The 24,581-nt window shown below is 35.1% G+C and overlaps 1 long non-coding RNA gene across 1 annotated transcript in view; it reads right to left on the bottom strand.

Moving 5' to 3' along the window:
• LOC117717887 (uncharacterized) overlaps positions 1-24,581 on the bottom strand; it is a 364,914-nt gene that overhangs the window by 173,451 nt on the left and 166,882 nt on the right. The window contains exon 4 of the long non-coding RNA XR_013113620.1: positions 19,993-20,102. This is a non-coding gene — a long non-coding RNA (uncharacterized LOC117717887). The remainder of the gene's footprint in view (positions 1-19,992; positions 20,103-24,581) is intronic.

The raw sequence follows: 24,581 nt of genomic DNA, 5'->3' as shown, positions 1-24,581 counted from the left end.
TGGCTAAGTGCATGGAAAATCAACTTAAGAGTAGAAAGTCAATTTCTGGGTAAGACAATTCGACAGTTTCTTTGGAAAGTAAGTAGCAGTTGGTTATGACCAGATGATTTGGACTAGGAAGGTAGCATACCGATATTCTTAGAAATTAATAGACCAATAGGTAGATACTTCTCCCCTTTAAGAAAAGTAAGGCAATACCCATATTTTCTGTAAGGCTTTCCAATTTATTATTTCTTCAGTAAATAATTCAGGCACATTTGTTGTATTTTAGCCCTCTATCTTAGTGTACTATCTCACCACCAAATTATTTTTTAAGAAGGTTACTAGTTAATCTTATTCATTTATTCATTTTAGTTCATTTGTTTCCAACAGTTACCCCAGTTTAGATCTTGAAACTAAGAGGAAAACAAATCATGTGGTTCACAGTTTTGCAAGAAAATAATTGAAAGAATAGAACCATTGATACTTCTGGTGTCTACAAAGCAGTACATCCTATTTTGGAAAATTATATTGCCTTAGATTAGCTATTGTGCCCTCCATTGACAAATCCTTACATTAAGGGAGTGTTTCCTGTTATTAAAATCATCTCATGGACTTACTGTAGAGCAATTAGATTAAAAATAGCAACTCACAACAAGTATCCAATGCTAAAAGCAACATACAAACAAATGATTAAGTGGAGGGAGGTTGAATTAGTACCTATATAGAACTTTCACCTTCTTGTGTCTTTGATATGGGAAACTTCTCTTCAGCTTAATAAAGGAGATACCTAAAAAAAAAAAATACCCAGATACAAACTTTGGTCTACAATTAGCTCTGCCTGCAAAATATGCTCGGGCAATGGTGGCACAAAGGTTGTGAAAGTAACCAACCAATGTCTGATTTGACTTAAAGCCAATATCATGTGATGGAACTCATACCCAACATTGCTTCAGTAACAAAACAGAGTTTAGATAGCCCTAGACCCAGGGTAAAGCCAGATAAAAACAAAACCAAAAACACCTCAATAAAATAATAAAATTACTCATAATAATATTGGATGTGTTCATAAATTGGTGACTTATTCAGCCAGTACTGGAAGAAATAGAGGGAGGGGAAACTGTAATTAGGATATATTGTATGGGAATAGAGTTTATTTTTAATGAAAGAGAAAGAATATATTAAAACAATAAAATAGAAATTAGAAGATAGTCTATAGGGGGCACTGTTGTTAACTTTAAATTTTTACTAACATTAGAAATTCAAACGAAATTTTATAAAGTGACACTAGCACACCCTTAAAATTTGCATAGCTTGACTTAGAGACTGCATATCTAAATAGTTGAATAAGGCTAAAAGATTTTCCCAAATACAAGTATTCACATCTATACATTAAGCCTATAGTTAAGTTAAATGCTGATTTCCTCTCCAGACTTAATGATCACATGCCCTTACATCTGTTATTCCTTTCTCATTATTTACTAAACAATCACATTGGTAATGGTGGAAGAAAGACTAGCTGTGAATAGAAGGCATTCTTTCATTGATAACTAAAACAACCAGTTATTCTAGGAAAGAAAACCTAGTAAATGACTGACTTCAGTGGGCAACATCTCAGAATGCCCATTTCCCCCTCTTGAAAATTAGAAATCTGAGATGCATGAAATGTATATGAATTGCTTTTTCTTACATGGATTATCACTATGAAAAGGAACATAACTCTGAAATTCTGACCTACTTTAACTAATGTACTTATGGTTCCTTGAAGAAACAGTTCAAAAGAAAATAATAATGGAGAATAAGACAGGGAAAATCTGAAGTTGATATTGTTTTTTACAAAAAAAATGAAACACCAAGAAAGTAACTTTTTATTTTATAAAGATATAGCCTGTAGCATTTCCATAAGTATTCAAATACATAAAAAAGTATTTTTTTCCATAATGCTGGAGATCTAACACTTGCTAGGCCAATGTTCTAGTTGATACTAGATAGTATGACTTGGCTCTAAAATTGTTACCTCTGGGAGCTAAATATTAGAGTGATACAACTCAGAAAGATAAAATATATTTTGGGTATGATTTTAGACATGTTATTAATTATTAGACTGTGTGATGATCTACTTTTTAAAGTCCTTGGTAACAGTCTTCATTATTTCATTGATGAGATATAGCCACAATGTTTCCAAGTTACTACATTCTTTGATCGTCATAAAACATCATTCTCTTTAACTGATAAACTACAAAATAAATCTCAGTGTGATTACTGTGAATACCAATTTTCAGGAGTTACTCATTTATGAGTTAAATGCTAAAATGTTCAAAAAGTATCTGTGTTGTTTATTTTTCCCTTTTATTTTATTTCACTTTTGATATTTTAAGGATTTATGTGTTTACATACATGCATGCATATATTATGCATGCATGCATGTATGTATGTATGTATGTATGTATTTATATATGTGATGTCTCTATATGTACATCACAGGTATACTTGGTGCCTATGGAGGCCAGAAAAGTGCATCAGAACCTTTGCAACTGGTGTTACAGGTGGAGCCTCATACAGTTGATGAGAAATATTGTTCTCTGCAGGACCAACAATTGTGCCTAACTGCCGAGTAATCTCTCCAGACAGTCTAATGCTTACTCAGGCATTTTACCTATGTTTGTAAATCATTGATTATTCTCAACCAGTAATAAAGATATTGGTACCCTATACCTACTATTTGGTGCTTGAGCAGCAATAGTAGGGACAGCACTAAGCATCCTAATTCAAGCTGAACTAGTACGGCCAGGTGCACTTCTAGGAGATGTCCAAATTTAGAATGTTGTTACAGCCCATGCATTTGTTATAATTTTTTATAGTAATACCAATAATAATTGGAGGCTTTGGAAACTGACTCGTATCATTAATAATTGGAGCCCCTGACATGGCGTTCCCATGAAGAAATAATATAAGTTTCTGACATCTTCGTCTATCATTTATTCTTTTCCTAGCATCATCAATAGTAAAAGCAGGAGCAGGAGCAGGAACAGGATGGGCATTAAAAAAATATCTATTTGCTTAGTTAACTTAATGTTTTCTGTTTCCAAATTATTGTAAAACATTCCACTCTCAGTTATGTGTTTTTAACAGGAATTCAGAAATGTGTACTCACTACATGGATGATGGTTGAGAACTGCTTAGAAGTTCTAAGTACAGGTTGAATCTACCAGCAAGGATGTAGTGATTGTATGCTGTGTGAGTATCCCATGATTATTTGTCATTTCCTCTCCAGAATCATTTACCTAGTAGTTAGTTTGTTTGCATCAGAAATGAGAATAAGAAATATGCAAATTTTTCATATTTCCATTCAAAGTGTCTAGTGTTGCCCTGGTTGTCCTGGAACTCACTGTGTAGACCAGGCTGGCTTTGAACTCAGAAATCTGCCTGCCTCTGCCTCCCAAGTGCTGGGATTAAAGGCAATGGCCACCACCGCCCAGCTTGCATTGTTTGTTTATCTACACATTGGGAAAGCTTTTGAGACACAATCTCTACATAGGCCTGACTATCTTTGAACTCACTATGTAGATCAAACTGGCCTTGATGTAGATCAGACTGGCCTTGAACTCACATAGACCCATTGCCTCCTGAGTGCTGGGATTAATGGCTTGTGCCACCACTCATGGTTTCTGCATTAAAATTTTAATACACTTCAATGCAAGCATGTATCATGATGGCATATTTTGTTTCTATGAGCATCAGAATTTAAAATAAATTAATAGTTTTACAGGCCAGGAGATCAATAGTCTGTAAATGGCAATTCTTTTAATGGATCTTGAGAAATTTTATGCCTATATTGGTCAAAATTATTATTTAGCTTCCAGAAGTTAAGAAATATCAAATACATATCATATGTACATTTTCTGTTAAAACAAAAGTCACTTAAATTAGATTTGCCATTATGATTCCATCAAGGCATTTATTCGAAATAGTATTTTCTATGTGTTTCCAACATAAAATTGTTTAAATTATTTATGCTTTATTATTAAATAGTTATTCAAGACAAAAGAATTATGTACTTCAATATTTTGTTGTTCACCACAAATATATATTTATTTTCTATTACAAGAGACAATATAAGCTAAAATGTCTACTAAAATATTTTTTTAAATCAAACAAATGACTAGAAAGAATAATGCTTTCAGAATATTACTGTCAATGATTTCAAATAAAATTATCAATAAAAATACAGGTGAACTGTTTGTCTCCACAGAAATCTTTGCATGGTCATAAAAAATAATCTAAAGATTAAAACCTTTTGAAAAATTCCAAAGCAAAATATTTGTAAGAATTAAATTTAGGTCAGTGAAATTTTATAATTTACATTTATCTCTATAATTAATCTAACCTATATATCTATATGTATTTGTCTCTATATCTGTTTCTGTAAACTACATATATTTTACCTGTAACTTTGCTAGAATGGAACGTTTATGAATTGTACTGGATTTTTCCAGGATCAGTGCTGTTTTTTCTAGTAGTTGTATGGAAATAATAAAAAAATATATAAATAAGCATATTTTAAAATAAAAAAAGAAATGAACTCCAAGTAAAATATCTTAGAAGGCTGGGAAGTGAAGTTGATCAGTAGCCTGGTGATCTGTGTATCTGTTGGACCAGGCTATAAGGTGCTTCAGCAGTAGGTACTGCAGGTAGATAATAGTCTAATTGATCCTTACATTACCTGTATAGGTTCCTGTACACAACAGGAATAAAAGTGGCTAATAGCCCAAACTACCTCTATGCTATACATAGATGATTAGGCCAGATCTGTCCTTAGACCCTTATGCTAATACAGGTAGCCTATCTCCAGAACCCATCTTCTTGGAAGAAGTGATACATATCCTGAGTTGAGTTTCAATGTAACTATGCTTTCTTTGTTCATCTATTGGGAAAAATTTTTCAAAATTATATTGTGTTTAAATGTGTTGCAATAAACTACATGGGATCAGACTTCCAAAATCTGACACAGCCTAATTCAGGATGAACATATTTACCTTCTCACTTCTTTCTGTACTGTTTCCCTGCCTGCCATGAAATCTGCAGGGACCCTTTCAGAAATTGGCATATCTAACTGAGGATGGTTAAGTGGAAGCACATCAAACTATCATTGATGCCTTGTAAGTGCAATCCCAGTACTGGAGAGACTGAAGTAGATGCCTTTGCCATGTACTTGAGGCCAATTTGAGCTACAGAATGGATTCTAGGAAAGGACTATATGGTGAGATCTTATCTCTGAAAGAAAAAAAGGAGGTGTGTGTAGGCAGACTTTAATGTGTGTGTGTGCATGTGCATGTGTGACTGTGAGTGTGTGTTTGTCTGTGTTGTATCTCTCTCTCTGTCTCTCTCTCTCTCTCTCACTCTCTCTCTCTCTCTCTCTCTCTCTCTCTCTCTCTCTCTCTCTTTCTCTCTTTGTGTGTGTGTGTGTGTGTGTGCACATGCACGCGTGTGTGTGCATACATGTGTAATTCTCCAGTCTTCTCCTTGGTCATTATTTTTGATTAATTCAAAGTAAATGAATATTATATATTTTTAAAATCAGCTTTCTGTCTAAGGTGATTTTGTCTGTTCTCTTCTCTAATCCTTGAACCTGACCTTCAACACAATGTGATGAGAGGAATGCCAACCACTGTCATGATTAGCAAAGACCAACAAGATGACATCCCAAGTTAGAGAGCTCAGAACTACAAAGCAATTATAGCTTTTTGAGGCTAAATACACACCATATTATAGTATCACATACTAGTACCTTTTATTCTAAAATGTCCCCACTAATTTGCTTATCAAGATGCCTTCAGGCATTGTACCTGTTTAAAAATTCACTTAATAACTAAGGAAAAATTACTTGGAGAAAAAGTATTGCTAAAGTTGGCCTTCTCTTCCTATTAGGGAGACATATCTAATTACGCAGAAACACAGCAGTGGAATGCCGAGTGTCCCTTGCATGTCTGGATTGTGACCAGGGCATCTATGAATTCATTTGAAAGGGAACATGCTGCCAGCTGGTGTCAGAAATAGAACCATTATCAGGCATTGTATAGCTGTCAAAAATAATAACCAGGTTTAAGTTTCCTTGACCTTGGCCAAAATTGAGCTGGTTATTTAAAGACAAAAATACCAGAACGTGGTTTTTATTGTTTATAGATTGTATGCAATGTCTTCAGAATGCAACTCCAAAGAAAAGTACAAAAGCAAATTGCTTAGTATATACTATTAATTAACTTCTAGAAGAAGGCATGAACAAGTTTTGATCAGCAAACACAAATTAAAACATGTTTCCTTAAAAATGTATTTTATAGACTATCTACTTCACATATATGATTTCATATAAGGGCTTCAAATGTTTACCAAAGTTTAATTCACTTAAAAAACAAACCAAACAATGAAAACCAAAGTAAAACAATAAAACAGCTCTAAAATGTATAAGATGTTGTACATGGTATTGTCAGTATTTACTAGCTTTAGACGACAATTATTTCACTGTTTGGGGTAGGAAAATTTGCTGTGCTTCTCTATCCAGTGTTAATCCGTGTACTACATGAGGGTAACATGTACCATTTATTGACAACATTTTGATACATGACTTTAATATCCCTTATTTAATTGAAGTGGTTGCTTATTATTTTGTCTAACACTCTGATGATGGCCCCATGTTGTTTATCAACATGCCAAAGTAATAAATAAATATATAAATTAGCAGTTGGAGAAACAGCTACATAACCCCACATTATTTTTCTGCAATCTGTAATTTTAAAAGTTTTAATTAATTCTCAGTAGGAAAAATCATTTTCAATTGAAAAGAGTCACATGATCCAATGACCTGTTCAAAGTAGTGTACAAGTCAGTAAAGTTTCTTTAATCCTATCCCTATAACTTTCTCGTGAGTATATATTTTGATGGTCACAATACTAGATTTGGAACCTGGATGGTGGGCTCAGTGGTTAATCACAATTATAGCTTCAGCAGAGGACCTAGGTATTCACACAAGGTGGCTCATAGCAACCTGCAGCTCCAGCTCCAGGAGATGCAATGCCTTCTGGCCTCTGTGAGCACACAAGTGCACATACAAATACAACACATAATATTGGGCCTTATATTTTGCTCATATCATACATATAATGATGGGACCACTTATATTAAAGATTATCCTAAATTATATCATGTCAAAGACATCAGACTAATTATTTACCTTATAACAAAAAATTTTAGAAAGTAACTTTAAAAACAAATAAATTGTTCAAGTCTAAGATTAGTGATTTTACTAACTTAAATTAGTAATTATTAACTTAAGTTAGTAATTTGACTAACTTTAGTAATTTTACTAACTTAATTTTACTTAACTTATTATGTATACTTACATATACATAATACATTACAGTAAAGAAATAATGAAATAGGGTTTACTATGGGGATGGAGAAAGGACTCAGTGGAGCACTGGATGTTTTTCCAGAGGACCTGGGTTCAATTCCCAGTACCTGCATGATTATTCATAAACATTTATAATAGCACTTCTAGGCTGACACCTCCTTCTAGTATCTAAGAGCACCTTACAACATGATACATAGATACACAGGCAGTCAAAATACTCATACAAAATAAATAGTAATAATAGTAATAATTTTTAAAAGAATATTTATATATCAACAAAGCACATTTATTCACCTTTCTAAAAATATTGTATATAATAACTGGAAAGCACTGTGTTGCTTTTACTTTATATTGTTCAAATATGCATATAGTTAGCACAAGATAAAAAAGCGAGCTCTACAAAATACCCTTGAATAATAAAAGACCTGCAGGAAAAAAAAATCTGATCTCAAATTTGTACTACAGAGCAATAGAGATAAAATATCATGGTATTGGTACAGAGACAGACACACCAATCACATAAAATTGAAGATTCTAAAATAATTCCATGCAACTATGGACACCTGATTTTTGACAAAGAAGCCAGAAATACACACTGGAAAAAAAAAAACACATTTTCAACACCTAGTGCTGGCCAAACTGGTTGGTTGCATTTTGAACAATCTACATAGATCCATACTTAACCACCCAGCCCAAAACTCAACTCCAAATTGATTAAAGATTGTACATAAGGCCAGCTACACTGAAACTGAAACAACATGAAGTCTTGAACTCACTGGCGCAGAAAAAAGATGTTCTCAATAGAACGGTGATAGCACAGCCACTCAGAACAACTAATAAATGGGATAACAAGAGATGGTGGAGGACACTGTTATTCAGACAAAGTGGCCAGCTAAAGAACAGGAAAAGGTTTTTACCGACTACACATCCAATAAAGGGCTGATATATCATATATAAAGAACTAAAAAAAACTAGACATCTTGAAAACAAAGTAATTAAATGGATACCTATCGCAACAGAGAATTCACAATAGAGGAATGGTTGAGAAGCACTTAATGAAATGTCCAACATCCGTAGTCAGCAGGAAAATGCAAATCAAAACTACTTTGAGATTTAATCTTAAACCAGTCAGAATGGTTGAGATCAATAAAACAAGTGACATTTCATGCTGGCAAAGATGTTGAGTAAAGGAAAGAACCATTCATTGCTGGTAAGAATGCAACATGGCACAGCCCACTATGCAAATTAATGCAAAAGTTCCTCCAGAAGCTGGAAACCATTTACTTCAAGATCCAGCTGTACCAATCTTGGGCATATACCCAAATGATATTTCATAATACTACAGAGACACTTACTCAATAATGTTCATTGTTGCTGTATTAAATGTTGTTAGAAAATGTCAAAGAAAGTGTTGTGCATTTATGTAATGGAATATATTACTCACGAGTTAAAAATAACCAAAATCATGAAATTATCAGGTAAATGGATAGAACTGAAAATAAAATCATTCAGAGTAAAGTAACCTTGACCCAGAGAGACAGAAGTAGTTTATACTCACTTCTATGTGAATGCTTAATGTGAAAGCATTGATGAGGAAGCTACAATCCATGTTATTATAGAAGTTAGGTATTATAGAGGGAGGAGGTATTTCTCTCCCTAGGAAAAAAATAGAATAGATAGCTATAGATGCATGGAATGGGATAGGAAATGGAAGATCAAACTGGGAGTGGGGAGGGGAGAGAAGTGCGCTCTAAATAAAGTAGTCAAATAATGAAGAAGAAAGAGCCTTGACTGAACATCTTCATCATCAAAAGAAACGTCCAGTACTAGGAATTTTGACAGATACCAAGTAGAATTTTGGGCCAAAGGAGTCCTATGTCACTCCTCACACAACCCAGGCTGTTGCCAAGTCTATTGGTTCCTCACCATAAACTGACAGCAAGACCCTATTGCTGAAGGCAACACAGATGCATGCCTCATTAAGCATGGAGAAGTTGGACTGGTGCCTATCTAGAGCTGTCAGCCCCACAGACTGCTGTTCATGGTACTAGAAAGCACCTACCTGAAAATTGTGCTGGTGCAATCATTGTGCAAAGCTGTGGGAGTAACCAACCAATATCTTATTGGAGGCCCGCTCCATGAGATGGAACCTACATCTGACACTGCTTGGGTGGCCAAGAATCTGAGGTTAGAGAGGCCAGAGATCTAGCAGAAAATAAAAATACTACTCTCTGCTAATGTAGCTATAAAATAACTCCCAATGACATTCTGCTACATTAATTCCTGCAGTAGATAGGAACAAATAAAGAGAGCCACAGCCAGACAATGTTCAGGGGGTGAGGGACCTTGGAACACCCAGCCATAAATGTGATGTCTCCATCAAATATCTCCCCTCAGGGCTCAGGGAACTCTGCAGAAGTGGAGGCAGAAGGAGTATCAGAGCCAGAGGGGATGTGCTACACAAAGTAAACAAGGTCTTCTAAAGACAGCAGGACTGAAGCCCATATACACTTACAGAGACTGTGGGCAGGACTTGTACAGATCTGCAACAGATGGGCTCTTGGCCTGAGAGGAGCAATGGTTTCAAGACCCAGTCTCTAAAGCAAAATTTATCTCCAACTGATAAGCACTTGTAAATGAAAAGAATTAATTTTCCCCCAAAGGAGTCTCATTGGGAGAAACAAATCACTTTTAAGGGTATGACTCATGTCTAGCAATCGATGGCCAACAGCAAATGAACTAAATGACATCTTTGGAGGTCCAGTGTCTCATGATAGTTTTAGGAGCGTTCTAAAATCTTTACATTACTTATTGTTTTGACATATATGCGGTTTCATTTTTAGTTTTTGTGAGATTCGTGTTTGTGTGTGTGTTTGTGTGTGTGAATGTGTGTCTGTAAATCTATATGTGTTTCCTGTGCATGTGTTTTGGCTTTTTTTTTGCTTTGCTTTGCCCTATTCTGATTTGTTTGTTTTTGTTTTATCTTACTTTGATTTATTTTATTTTATTATTATCCTTTGAAGTCTGTTTGTTTTCTAAGGAGAGAGAGGAAGGGTGTGGATCTGGGTGGGAAGAAAAGGAAGGAGGAACTGGGGTTATTGGGGGAGAGCAAATTGGAATCAGAATATATTCTGTAAAAAATGTATTTCCAATAAAAGAAAGAATACAAGCTCTATCTGCTCTGCTTCAGTTTCCTTTCATATTTTACATATTGAAGAGAGTAAGTGACTACTATAGGTTTTGTTACTTGACAAAAATTGTAAATTTATCTTAAAAAGATAACTTTAATAACCTAAGTCTGTTAACACAGAAGAGCCAATCGATAGATTATTCTACAATCACGGAAAGAAGTGTTAAAAAGCAGTAAGTAAGAATGCTCTAGTGATACATATCACTTGAGAAAAGACAACAAAGGAAAGTTTATATTTAAGTCTAAATTTTATTAATTCTTCTTCTGCTTTTCAAATAGGCTAAATTCCTCTTCACCTATGTTATTCCTGATATGTCCATAAAGAAGAAAATCAGAATAATCACTAGCTGTTCGTAAATGAGTTTAAGAACAGGAGCGTTATGCAGGGGTAGTAACAGAACACTGGCAAAAAGTATCTGCGGAAATGATGATTGTGCAGGTGCTAGAGTGACAAGCATGAACACCAAGGCCATTTCCATTACTAGGCAATATTCATTTCTTTTGCATAAAATAAGAAGCTGGATGATTATGGTTCCTGAGGGCTGAAAAAAGGAGATTTTTTTTTGACCAATCTGTTCTATGTCTACCAAGCACTTTTGAATTATGACAGGCAACTGTCATTGCACAAACAATACAAGTATCAAAGACAAATTTTATGTCTACACCTTCATCTACATTTTGTCTTAGTCTTATCACTAGAAATTATAAACCCATATTTTAAATCAGTTACCAGCTCTTAGAAATTGACATTTCATTTTATACAGTGGTGTGCTGTGGCCAAGTTTAGATTTTAAAAAGTAAACAGGTAGCAGAGCCCAGTAGAAATCACTTACTTTGAAGCCATTAAGTGCTTTGTACAGAGCTCTGAGTTTTTGCTTCTGTGAGATGCCATAATAAGGAGGTCACTGAGTAGTGTAAATGGTAATGGTGGGGACAAGTTTCATCTCCATGTACTACATGTATAGTAATAACGTATATTGGCCAATCATATTAGTTCAATTTCCTGACAACTATTTCCCAACCATTATACTATTCCACAGTTCTCAATAATTAAATCATTGACGTTCAAAGGAACCACCCCTTAAAATTGCAACCCCAGCGTGCAGATTTTATCAGAGCTTATTTTCCTCGCAGAAAATTGCATGTGACCAAAGTTAATTTGTTGCTGACAACTGCCTAACTTAGAGCAATACAAACTATACATCAGAAAATTCCTGTATCAATGACTACTAATATCTCCCAGTACTCTCTAGTGGTGACTCATTTTCAAATGCTTAGAACTTTTAAAAAAGGCAGGGGGAAGGAGGAAGAAGAAAAAGGAGGAGGGGGAAGAGAGAAGAGAGAGAGAAAGAGAGAGAGAGAGAGAGAGAACAAACAGAGAGAGAGAACACACAGAGAGAAGGGGAGGGGGAAAAGAGGGGAAGAGGGAGAGGGAGAGGCAGAGGGAGAGGGAGAGGCAGAGGGAGAGGGAAAGGAGTAAGTCAAGGGGGAGGGAGACAGATAAATCAGAGAGTTGTGACCAATGTTTCTCCATTTTGTCTAGGTCCATGATCATGAAACATGAAGTATAATAGGTGATAAAATAATCCATGGAAATTTACAGCACAAAACCAATCCCTACATCAATGCTTAATAGGACTACAACTCAGAGGAAACTAATTAATACTTTGGGCTTCCCGTCTATACAATGGGGTCCTGTAATTATCCTTACTCTTTCTGGTCATTTGCAGGGTGATATGAAATATTGGAAGCACTCTGTGGAGAGGCAAGTCTGACCCAGGGCTTCTGAGAATAGAATGTATAGTACTTTCAAGGTCAGGAGTCACACACTTGAAAGAATGTTGTAGATAGGACAGATAAAGAAATCCATCATCATATCCACAACGAGAGAGCTAACTCTGCAATTATGTCTAGGGTCAGATTCTTAATTTTTTTTTCAAACTGCTCTTTAAAAAACCAATTACATTTGTAATACTGCTGAACTGATTATAAACATTATCTTGGCCTGCATATGATAAAGGTCATAAAAAAAACTTCTCAGCCTCTCATCTCCTTCTTTTAAAACCATAAATATATATTCCCACACATCTCTAGAAAAAAAAACAGACTATTTTCATTTTCATAGAAAAATCTGTTTCAAGTCCAGGATTCTTAGTAATGGACAGGTTTTAATCAAATTCAATGATATTAATAACAATAATTTATTGCTACATGATTAGCAGCTGAAAGTAAAATGGGTGGGCGAAAAAAAAATATTCATATTTTTAAAAGTGGGTTGGTGGTTGCTAGGTTTTCGTAAGTGCATCACTGAAAAAATTCAATGTATTAGTGTTTTGGTGACACAGGCATAAGAGAGCCTTTAGTGGGTTGTCCACAGTAGGAAACCATAGAGTCATTAGGACATGTATTTTAATGGCTGGTGAGCATCCATCCCCTCCCCTCAATTTCATTCCATTCTGGCCATAAAGTAAGAAAGTTTCTCCATTCTGTGTGTTCTGACCTTCATGTGCTACCCCACCACAGGCTCAAGCCAAATAGTTAACTCCAGAGAATTGAACTCTCAAAGCCACCAATCAATCATCATTGTTTTCTTCTTAATAATTTGATTATTTCAGATGATTTTCTATCGTGATAGAAAGCTAACACTATGTCCATTGCTGGTAATATGATCCGTTCAATTTACCTGTCTCTCCCTCCACCTTTTGTCTGTCTCTCTATATTATGTATGCAATGGCCAAATACTGATATTCAGTGTATTCCTCAATAGATCACTGTAGAGCAATTTTAATTCACCAATATGGCTATTCTGATTACACCCAAAGACTTTGTACATCTGTGTGATCTGACTGGAATGCAAACAAGACCTTAGCCCACACCTTTAATCCCAAACAATGAAGGTAAAGTTAGTTTATAGAAGGAAGCAGTTATGTTTTAAAATGATGTCTAATTGAAGCAGAAAAATTGACAAATCAGAGAAAGATTTGACTGAATTGGATATGTGCAACTCCTATAAAAACAGAGAGGAGAGGTAAGGGAACAGCACAGAAGGAGAGAAGAGAGAGGACAGTTTTGTTGTGACACTTGTATGGACAGAGGTTACAAGGTAGACATAGGTGAAGACAGAAAGAACGAGAGAATGAGAAGGAGCCAGAATATTAGAACATAATGCCACAGGTAGTGAGGCCAAGCAGAACAATTCAGTCAGAAGCTGAAAGAAACCAGTTTGAATCAGTCAGTGTGAAGAGGCGTTTTGAGCCAGAACAGCTGAGTTGAACCAGCCAGCCAGAGTTCAGTAAGAGCTAGACAGAGTGAGCTTATTCAGTAGTAAGTTTCAGAGGCTGCAAACATTCTAGGCCTAGGTCAGTTTGTACAGAGGCTAGAAGCTTACAGAATTAGGCCTAGTTTAATAGATGGAGACAGTAAGCCTCCAGTCAACAATTACATCAAGCAAATAAAAGATACTTTTACAGTCCCCCTCATTTTTGAAGACATTCTAGCAATGTGGGCAGGCTAAAAGCTCGAGTGAGCCTCTTGTTTGCATCTGTCCAGCACTTGGATTATGATGTGAACTGTCATGTGAGAGTTCTTACGAGCTTGCTGGATATCTCCAGTCAGCCCCTATCCTTTTGTAGCAAGCACTCTACTGACTGATCTATCTTCCAAGCACCTAGAATTCCGTATTTTAAGTGAATTGTTTATCTCTTTCCTTGGTGTTTTCATTAACATTGGACAGATAAAAAATAAAAATATCTTTCCATTTTATGAACATATATATATTCACATACATACTATTTCCAGCAATATCTAGGTAGCCATCACTGCTTTTATGGACTATATTATGCAGCTGTACATGGGCATCCATTCCATCTGCATTGGAAAGAAACTTTTCTATGTGCTCTATGTATTGCTCTGGTATAATTTCCAGCTCTGTAATGATTATGCTGCCACTTAAATGGCAATAGTTTTTGGTACTCATCAGCATTAATTCCTTTCCTTTACTATCATGCACTAAACCTACCATGGTGCTTCAAAATCATTTAAATACCATTGAAAATATAGAGACTTTTAAGCCTATTAAGATTTAGCTCATTCCTGCAAAAACCGGGTTAGAGGAAAGCAGCTGTGCATCTGCACATCTGGAAATCACTTTTAATTGTGCTTCTCTCGAGTGAGGAAGGAGAAACTATACTAGCAGTGATGGTCAGATTTCTAGGCAAGCAAACAATTTTTCTCTATGCATCATTTCATCTGGGGCCATATTAGACATTTCCACTTTTACATTTTAGTTGGTCAAATTTGATTTTAAGTAGGTTTTAAAGATAATTTGTAAGAGCTCATATTTAAGAGCAAAGAAGTTTTATCAGTAGTCAATACTAAAAACTGTTACACTCATATTGAAAAATTTGCATGTAGAAATTAAAATCAATTTTGGGTATGAGGTGACCAAATAGCTACAATTTGTTTTAAGAACTTTTGTTCACTTACTGAGTTTGAGTCAGTCATATTAAACTACTGATTACTAAAATCGATTATTGCCTTTTAATAACAAATACAGTTTTCAAATTAAACATGTTGGTGCAAAACTACATCAATAGAAAAATGTTATCATTCTACAAATATTATGAACTGATTACAACTCATTCATCTTTCAAAATTACCAACTATTCTTTGTTTCTAAATCATCAGTGATTCACTTCTTGACATGTGAAGGTGTTTTAGAAATACCCAAATCACACATCAGTAAGGATTTTCTATGCACCAACCTCTCTGAATGTCAAATTCCCTGAATATATCAGCTAAAATTGCATATTGATAAAAAAGAACTCTCTGGTGTGAATATTTATGAATGAATCCCAGGAATAAAAAGAAGCATAGTTAAGTTAGACTTCCATAGAATATGCCAAGAAATATGCACATGATGTTCAAAGTTGCTACATGAGCAGAAAACTCACACTTCCCTGAGACAACTCTACTTCATGAGGAACTGAAATATATAATTAATGTATTTTTAGCATTGGTGATGCCTTGAATTTATGAAGCCCTAGGCTATGTACCTAATACTATAAAACAAAACAAAACCCAGAAATGTTTTCAAAAAGCAGTTTACCCAGATATCAAGTAGGAGAACAAAGTCAATCTTAATGTTGAATTTGACACAGTATATATTGATACACACTATTTTGAACAAAATACAGGTTACTAAACATGTTGTATAATTTTTAGCAATGTGATCTTTCAGGCACAGCTTTCCATTCTTCAGGAAGATGCTCAGGTGAAGGCAACGTGAAAAAGTAATTATAATTGCTAAGGCAGAGTTTCCTCGGTTATTCTTATACGTCTAGTAGACTGAGCCAACTTACCCCAACCTGTGATTCTGAAAGCTATTATACACAAAAAGAACAGTTTTGTTTTTTGTTTGTTTGGGTTTTTGTTTGTTTGTTTTTTTGCTTTTTTGTTTTTGCTACTGAAACCTCCAAGCACAGAGGCCAGGGTACCAGAATGGGTATATTCTTCTGTGACTCAGATTTCTCTATAGAAATCTTGGTGATTTAACGTTGGTTGTAGGTGATCTGAAGCAAGACCAGAATGTTAAAAAGGAGGATGAGTTTATAAGCCCAGAGATAGAGCCATGGCTCTCATAGCTTGCACGAGCATCTTCATGTTGCCAGTATATCTGTGTCAGAGCCTCCTGTATCTCTCTCCATTTTGTTGTTTACTAAGGAATAGCATGTTGAAAATAACTGCCATTGAAATATATCCTGCCATAAATTTCACTTGTACCTTCTATAAACCAAAGTCAAGTCCATACTACTTAAGTTTATGTAGGTGTTTGAATAAGACCACCATGCCTATCAAAATCTCTTCAAGAGAAACTGGAAGTTAAGCTTAAGAAAAATCTGAAAATATTTCAGGTGTCCTTTTAGCCCCTTAGAGATACAGACTTCTTGTCATCAAGAGAAAGGGAACTTGGGACAACTGGTTGATATCAAGATATTTTGAAGGACAGGTATTGCATATTAATCGAGTAGCTTTAGCAATGCTTCTACTTGAAAGAAATGACTGCACCTCAGAGTCGCCACAACTTAATATTTCTTCAAAAATGAATAATATCCACATGTTAAGCCTCACTCCACACACAGACCACTGACCACGACACATGCAAAACAATTCAGTGAATTAGGCTGACCAGAGTGTCAGACTTGATGGACTCTTTCATGCTAATTCCCAATAAAAAAAAAGTTAATTAAAAAAAAAGGTAAGCGAGCATGGAACAGAAACAAACTCAGTGCAAGTTAAGATGTCTCAGAAGGTTCACAGGACATGTGTGTCAGGGCATGGGAAGCGGTGCAGGCTGACACGTCTGAGCATGCAGACAAGAGAAACTTTGAAAAGGTTTTTTTTTCTCTCAAAGAAAAATGCTCATCCTAAAAATAAATAAATAAATAAGTAAATAAGTAAATAAATAACTTTGGCTGACATGTTATCTTGATTTTTGAAAGAAGACTCTAGAGCTGCACATACTTCATTTTTGTTTAAGTATTTATCAGGTTGCTTATAAAAGTGAATCAAACACCATGCTTTTTAAAAGATATTAAATAGCAATATTTACTTAATCATAATTTAAGACTTAAATCCAAATGGGAAAAAGCAACAACTGCAAGTCAACTCTTCTTTCACTTGAAAAAAAAAAAGAAGACTCAAAATTCTGTTTTCTATTAAATTTCAATAAAAACATTTAAAAATTATTTAAATATCAAATTTATAATTATATTGTTGGCTACTTGGAAATACAGTAGGTATTCATCAACTAAAGGAAGAAAACGTGGCAGTTACTAATCCGGAGAAATCTGAAAAATCCAGTACAGGCATATTGATGTTTCAAAATTTACTGTATGAATAACTGACAAAATGGTGCCATAACTTTTTCATAAAATGAATGTGCTTTTATTCCAGCACATACTTTCTCCAGGGCAAGGAAGGCTGATGTCTTGACGTGCATTTCTTATCTACTCTCCCTCCTCCAGTCTCAAATCCTCTTGCCTGTAACTAATCTTTTATGACTGAGGTCACTGAGGTGGTGCCAAAACTCAATAATGCCATTCAGTCTACTGTAGCAATGTGTGCTTATCTCATTACTGGAATGTAGACCATTTAGACCAAAAGTACTTCATGGTAATGATGAAATGTTCACCTAAATCGCCCTACTGTTAGTTTCTCACCCACTAAAATATTACAGATTTAAAAAGTCCATGTGTGCATTCCAATAAAGAATAAAAGTTTCTGCTTAATTATTCGATGCCTGTTTTAATTGAGGAAAAATATTTTATGTGCCTCTTGCATGATTTAAACTAACGAACAAACAAATCCTTTTCTATCATCATAGGTAGAGACCAGTGCTTTAAATGAGTAGTTATGAGTGAATTTTATTTCTCTGAAGTTTCAAGATTGTGAAAATGGAATTGGACTCAGGCAGTCTAAAAAAAAAACAAAACAAAACAATACAATACAAAGCAACCCCCCCCCAAAAAAAAGTAATGAAACATTTACAAGTTACTAGTCCCAGATAAAATAAATGCAAAATATACAGAATTATTTTCCTTTTCAAAGGGATTGCATCTCTAAAAACTATTTTTCAAACGTTAATAATGATAGTTGGTGATTGAGTCTGAAAGCCTACACAATAGATGGACTCGGCTAATAGTTCATTTGTGCAGCAAATGAACGTAAACGGTAACTACTGCAGTGAGGTGTATAATTCAAATGGCTCCCAATGCTTATTTATTTTCACTGAAGCTCAAAAGTATTTTCTAATAGTCAAGTAAGTGATTATCCATTCTGAACTTAAAACACTAAGGTATTTATCTGTGTGCCCCCAAAGTTCTATCTCCGAATGTATTAATGTTGCCATGGTATCTACTTAACTGTATTTTTACAGTTTTTTAAGTATTTTTAAGTATTTTTAATAAATAAAATAAAATATTTTTAAGTATTTTTAAGTACAGTATTTTAAGTAAAAATACAGTTAACTGTACTTAACAAATATTTTTACAACTGTCAGTCAAAATATTTCTTAGCAAATTTTAGAGAAGTGGTCTACCAATTTCAGATGCTTAGTAAAATTATGATACTGAAAATAGAATGAGAATTAAAATTAGGAAAACAAAAAAATAAATAAAATAAAATAAAAGGGTTTTTAGAGCTGACAAAGTAACATGTTATTTTCTCTGCATTTGGTTAATGGTAGCAAATTTAATGGTCTGTTTTAGCAAAAACTTGACACATCTAACTACATTAATTGTTTTATTATTAAAGTAGTGTTATAGCAAATAATATCTCAGCTATAAACTCATGGACAAAAAAATTTATTCAGATAAATTACTAGAAACTTCTAATTTCCATGGATTTTAGTGTTGACTGATATGATCTGTTCATACACTTCCATCCTTAATTCGACCATCAGCAATGTGTAAACAATGCCATCAAACACGATATAAAATTACAAACAAAATTGACTCTGTATACGCACACACATATAAATTAACCCAAAGGTAATCATAACACATTAAAGAAAAAACAAATTGAATTTCAGTTTGTTCTACACCCAAGCTAACAATGTGCTATATTGTATCCAGAGGAAACTGGCATAGTTATAAGATGTGATAAGCATACAAATTAAGGTAGTTCTAATTCTTGTTTTTACCAACTGGTAATTCATTTGATTCTCATTGACATGGCAAACAGAAAATACAAATGTAACTAAGATCAAACTTGCCCATTAGATAGATTAACATAGAAGGCAAAAATCATGTGTGATGGCGGTGATATAAGGATTTCTTTAAAACAGCAGAGATGCTGACATTCCAAAGCTTTAACTTTAAAACTGCTTCACAGGCTGTTTTTAATGTCTTAAGTTATTGGTTAAAATCGCTCATAAAACCTAAAATTGTTACCATCTAATAACTAGACCATCTTACTGCAACTGGTAAATGTAACTCAAAAAAAAAAACCTTAGCATATAAAATTATGTGATGGCTCTCCTGACACAGTTCAGGTGTGGAAACATCAGATTTTAAATCTGCTCCAAAAAGTGAGTCGTTGAGCTTTTCAATGTTCTTTTATGAAAACTCACCCTTTATCTTACAGGAAAGCAGCTAAATACAATTATTGCATCATTCAGACATGTTTACAAACCAAACATTTCTATGGAAAGATTTGTTAAATCACACCAAGGTATCACACAATCTTTTAAAATTATGTAACAAATATTAACATTGACAACAAAACAAACAAACAAAACCCAATCACCAAGGCATTTTAACATACACCAAGACCCCACTTAATTCAATATTACACTTAGTTCTATACACAAAACTTCTAGAAAACTACTATGTACTGTTAACAGGATGTTACTTACAGAGATGGACAGCTTTATGAATTCATCTGTTATTTGTCCCGACGGGTTTTGACGAATCTCTCCATAGTGTATACTGCTCAGTAAGACAGGAACACCCCTATTCTGGTGTGCTGAAGGGAAAAAAATATCCTTAAATCTTCTTATTTCAGATTATTCTTATTCTATCACGATTTGGGCGGCAACAGGCAAAGACTCCACAGTGACAATATGAGAAAGAAAGAAAGAAAGAAAGAAAAAAAAACCCCTGAAGGCTTATTTCATATTTACTGTATAAAGTCATTTTTGACATGCCTATACAACTGGTTGTGGCGGCTTTCAAACATGATTTCTAATAAAAAAAAAAAATCGCTCCAGGTTCTTTGAGAGAAAGCTTGCTGCTGGGAAGTTGATTTTGGCACTTGGCCAAAATCATGTGCAAAGGGGCCTCATTAGGGATTCATGGCGGCTTTCAGCACTCTCAAAAAATGTGACCCAACAGGCTAAATGAGCCACTAAAATTAAAAAGTAAGAGACAAAGACAACTTACTTAATATTCCTTCCAAAGCAACATTAAACTTTTTCTCTCTTTTTTTTTTTTTACTAATCAGACCCATGTTAGCCGAATGCACTGTCTCCTGCCCTCTAATGTTCAAACAATTTCTCTTTAAAACTTGTCTATTTTCTCCGCCCAGAATGTTATCTTTCTGTGTCACTTTGTAAAGATATCTCTGTAGTCAAACAATGTCTATTACGACCAGTTCAATAACAGAACGAAAACGTCGAAAGACCGACTACAGACTCCTGATTTAAGTTTTAAACGAACAAAAATAACTAAGCAATCTTCAGTACATTTCAACTTCCACAGAAGTAAGTGCGCGCGCACACACACACACACACACACACACACACACACACCCTGTAGACTCCCATCTCTTGTATGGGCCAATTTCACTGCCAAACTTCGCCCCCAAAGTAGATCTGATCCCGGAGCCTTACCTAGATGTCTTCTGGCTTTCTGTAGATCAAAAAGTTTCCTGCCTAAGCACACAGATATTCTCTCACACACCATAGAGGCCCTTTTATGAATCCCACACTGTAACGGGCTGCTTTCCACACCAGTTGAGAGCCCAGTGCGTCAGCTCTTGAGATAAAATTCATGGCTTAACACACAATTAGTGGGAGAGGTTGTCTCCGGGAGAATTTATCTTATAACGAAAGAAGCAGAAACACTGCTATTTTTTTTTTAACTTTTTCTCTCCCCTCTTTTTTTTCTTTTTCTTTCTTTCTTTTCATTTTTAAATAGCAAAGAGAAGAGGGTGCGGTCAGATGTTAGGATTTTGCCTGAGAAAAGGGCCCTACACAGCACTAGGACCCACTAAATACTAGCAGAGCAGCCTGGGAAGGGAGCCAACGGAAGGACTTTGTTTGACCCAGCTGCCAATCTCCCCTGAAGCCGTGCGCCAGACTAAACACTCACACTATTTTAACTCAAATCAGGCTACAGCAGCTGTTTGCTTTCCGGCTCTGAGCTCGGCACCCACATGGCCTGTGCGGTTCACCCGCGAGCTTTGCGAACTGCCTTGCTGAAATCTCTGTTCCGGGGTGGGATTTATCAGTGGAAAGAAAAATTTAACCCTGCACCTCATGGTTAGCAGAGATTGTTGCTTCTCAGCTCTTGATCCGGCCACCAGAAAGTGATTTTATAATGTCTGAAAATAAAGAGTGTTAATTTTACACCCAGGGAGAGAGTTGGGATTTGAAAGTAAGGATTCTGAATTTGCTTTTAAAGTTTTCTAATGTGTCGAAATTAACAGAAAAGGGTGGCAGTGACAATACGCTTTACTGTAACTTTAGGAGCAAGGCTGGTGTCTGACGGTTCCTATTCAACACTTTCTACCATCCAAGATGGAGAACTGGGTTATATCAAGACTTAATAATGTCTCCTTTGTGGTCTCCTCCACTTCTGAAAAGTTCCTTCAGAAGCGGCCATGAAGTAAAGTACACAAGATTGCTTCTTTACATGTAAAAGTACATGTAACCCAAAGCACAAGCAATCCAATTCACTTTCCCTAGGTTTCTAATTACTTATTACTTAAAGGCTTAAAGTCTCATCAATGATCGTCAAAGATGACCCATTGGTAGCATAGAGCAAAATTACATGAGAAGGAAGCCGGAGGAAGGCCAATATTACAATTATCAAAATTAGGAAGATGGGGTTTGATAATTAAGAGTAACTGCACAAAAAATAGATGGGGAACTTTCTGGACATGTGGTGAACATTCATCAGTAAATCCTTCCTTCTGTAGAGAGGGAGAAGCCGCAAGTCTAGTGACTTCATAGAACTGAGTAATTTTACTCCCGATAGACTGAGAAACCCCGAGAAGTAAAGCCAGCATCGTTCGTGTTGACCTTAGCTTTCATTGTTAAATCAGGAATAACTCATATTGAAGAGAACGAACTTCAATCTGACTGTGGGGAGCACCAATGAGATATGAAACACACTGCAAGTGTGCCTGATTGCTTTTCAGTGGGTTGCTTCATCTTTCCAGTTCTGAATAGTTTGTCTACAACTGAATCTAGCCAGATATTTGTCTTATTTGTTACATGCGTGCTGTGTATACACGTGTTCCTGTTCATTTGTATGTGCACCTGTGTGTATATGTATTTGGAAGTTTGAGGTGGACATTGAGTGAGTGTCTTCCTAAATCATGCTCCCCCTGTTTTTAAAGACAAGGTCTCACTGATTTAAGAAGGTCATAGATTCTGACCCACTAGGTAGCTAAAAAACCCCAGGGATCATCTTTGTCTCTCCAGAGCTAGAATTAAACCATGCCTAGCTTTACATGAGGACGCTGGCATATGAACTTATATGTCTCTATGATTGCTTGTGGCAAACACTCTACTGACTGAGTGATCTCAGCACAAAATTATGTAAATTTTCCTTTATAAACAATGTTATTTCTTCATATAAGATGTGGAAAAGATCCTGATAGTCAATGAGCTACCAGATCTTTTGAGTACACTCACATTGAAAGAGCCAGTTCCTAAGACTTGTACGCTGTGATGACCATGCAACCCAACTAATGTCCAAATCCATCAGTGTCTATGAGAAACTGTGATTCTTCTCTTCCTCATTATTTCATTATGATATGTTCCTTCTGGTTTCCAAAAGTTCTCGGGTTTGTATAATCTTCATGCATTGTTAATCTTGTTTGATAGATTCAAATTTACCATGATTATTGTAATAAAGTTTAAAATCCATTTGATAATTTTAAGGAAACTATTATATGAAATTTATTATTTTCCACAAAATTATTTACTAACTAAAGCTAAATTCACAGTTCTCAAGTTTTCTTCCACTTTTTGCCTAAGGTGGTAGATGTAAATACATACAGATACAGACATATACACAAACACAGAGAATATTGACCAGGAAATGTTTACTCTTACTAATCTGACTGCCTTTATAAAACCTACATACTCTCAGCATAACCATTCCAATTTCTAGATCTAAAAAATTTACATTGTAATAATTCATGAAAGTAATATATCCTGTCAGATATTTTGTACTTCTAAAAGAATTTTAAACTATCTATAGTGCATAGAAATAACAGATATTGCCTACAAAATGCAGAATTAAGTTTATTTATACTCTTAAATAAAATCATAAGCCCTAATTAAAGTTTCACAGACAGACATTATAAGCATTTTATATAAGAAAAATAAATGCAGAAGGTACTTGATATCTCACTGGAGCAGCAAGAAGTACCTTAATGTAAAACTGAGAAAAGTATTCGGGGGTGTGGGTGGGGGAGAAAATTAAAGACCAGTATATTTTAAGAAGATAGAACAAAAGTCCTCAATAAATGTTTGTAAGTCAAATTCACCAATTGATAACCTAAGTATACAGAGCAACAAGTACTAATTTCAGTGTTTAAATAAATATCAGTTATTACGAACCACCACAGCAACACACTAAAGAAGAAAAATTGCATGGGATATTTATAGATCCCAAAGACAAAGCAATTGACAAACATACCCTCACCTAAGGCTAAGGGAACACATTGGAAGAATGGGCAGAGGACCAGAAAATTCTCTGTAAAATTGTGTCTCCCTGTAATATCAGAAGCTATCCCTGTAAAGTCTCACCAACATAACCACCCAGACATGAGTTGAACAGTAAAGATACCAATAAACATGGCAAAGTGGATGAGGGAAAAGCCCATGAGACTTCAACCCTGCACAGAGAACCAGCAGTAACTAAGGAAAGGTGTGAGAGGGAGAGGTAGTCCTCCCCAGGGAAATGATCAGTAATTGGTTGTTCAGTACCAAATGGTCAGCCCTGAAAATATATGTATAAGTAATACCATACAAGCTCCATCTTAAACAGATACTGAAATTATTCTAAAAGCACTAAAATTGGAAGCTTATTAAAATATCTGCTACACATTTTTTCAGACAAAAAGTGATAACCTCAATAATTCCTTCACATTTAAAATTTATTTTGTTAGGTATGACGTAAAGGCTAGAAAGTAATTTCCGAGAAAGGTAAAATTCTGAGAAAGATACTAAAAAATTCAACTGTTTTCTTGGCTTTCATGCCATCTGTT

This window comes from Arvicanthis niloticus, chromosome 12, assembly GCF_011762505.2.
Source record: "Arvicanthis niloticus isolate mArvNil1 chromosome 12, mArvNil1.pat.X, whole genome shotgun sequence".
NCBI lineage: Eukaryota > Metazoa > Chordata > Mammalia > Rodentia > Muridae > Arvicanthis > Arvicanthis niloticus.
The sequence above is the reverse complement of the archived record's forward strand: the minus strand, read 5'-3'. Positions and strand labels throughout refer to the sequence as shown.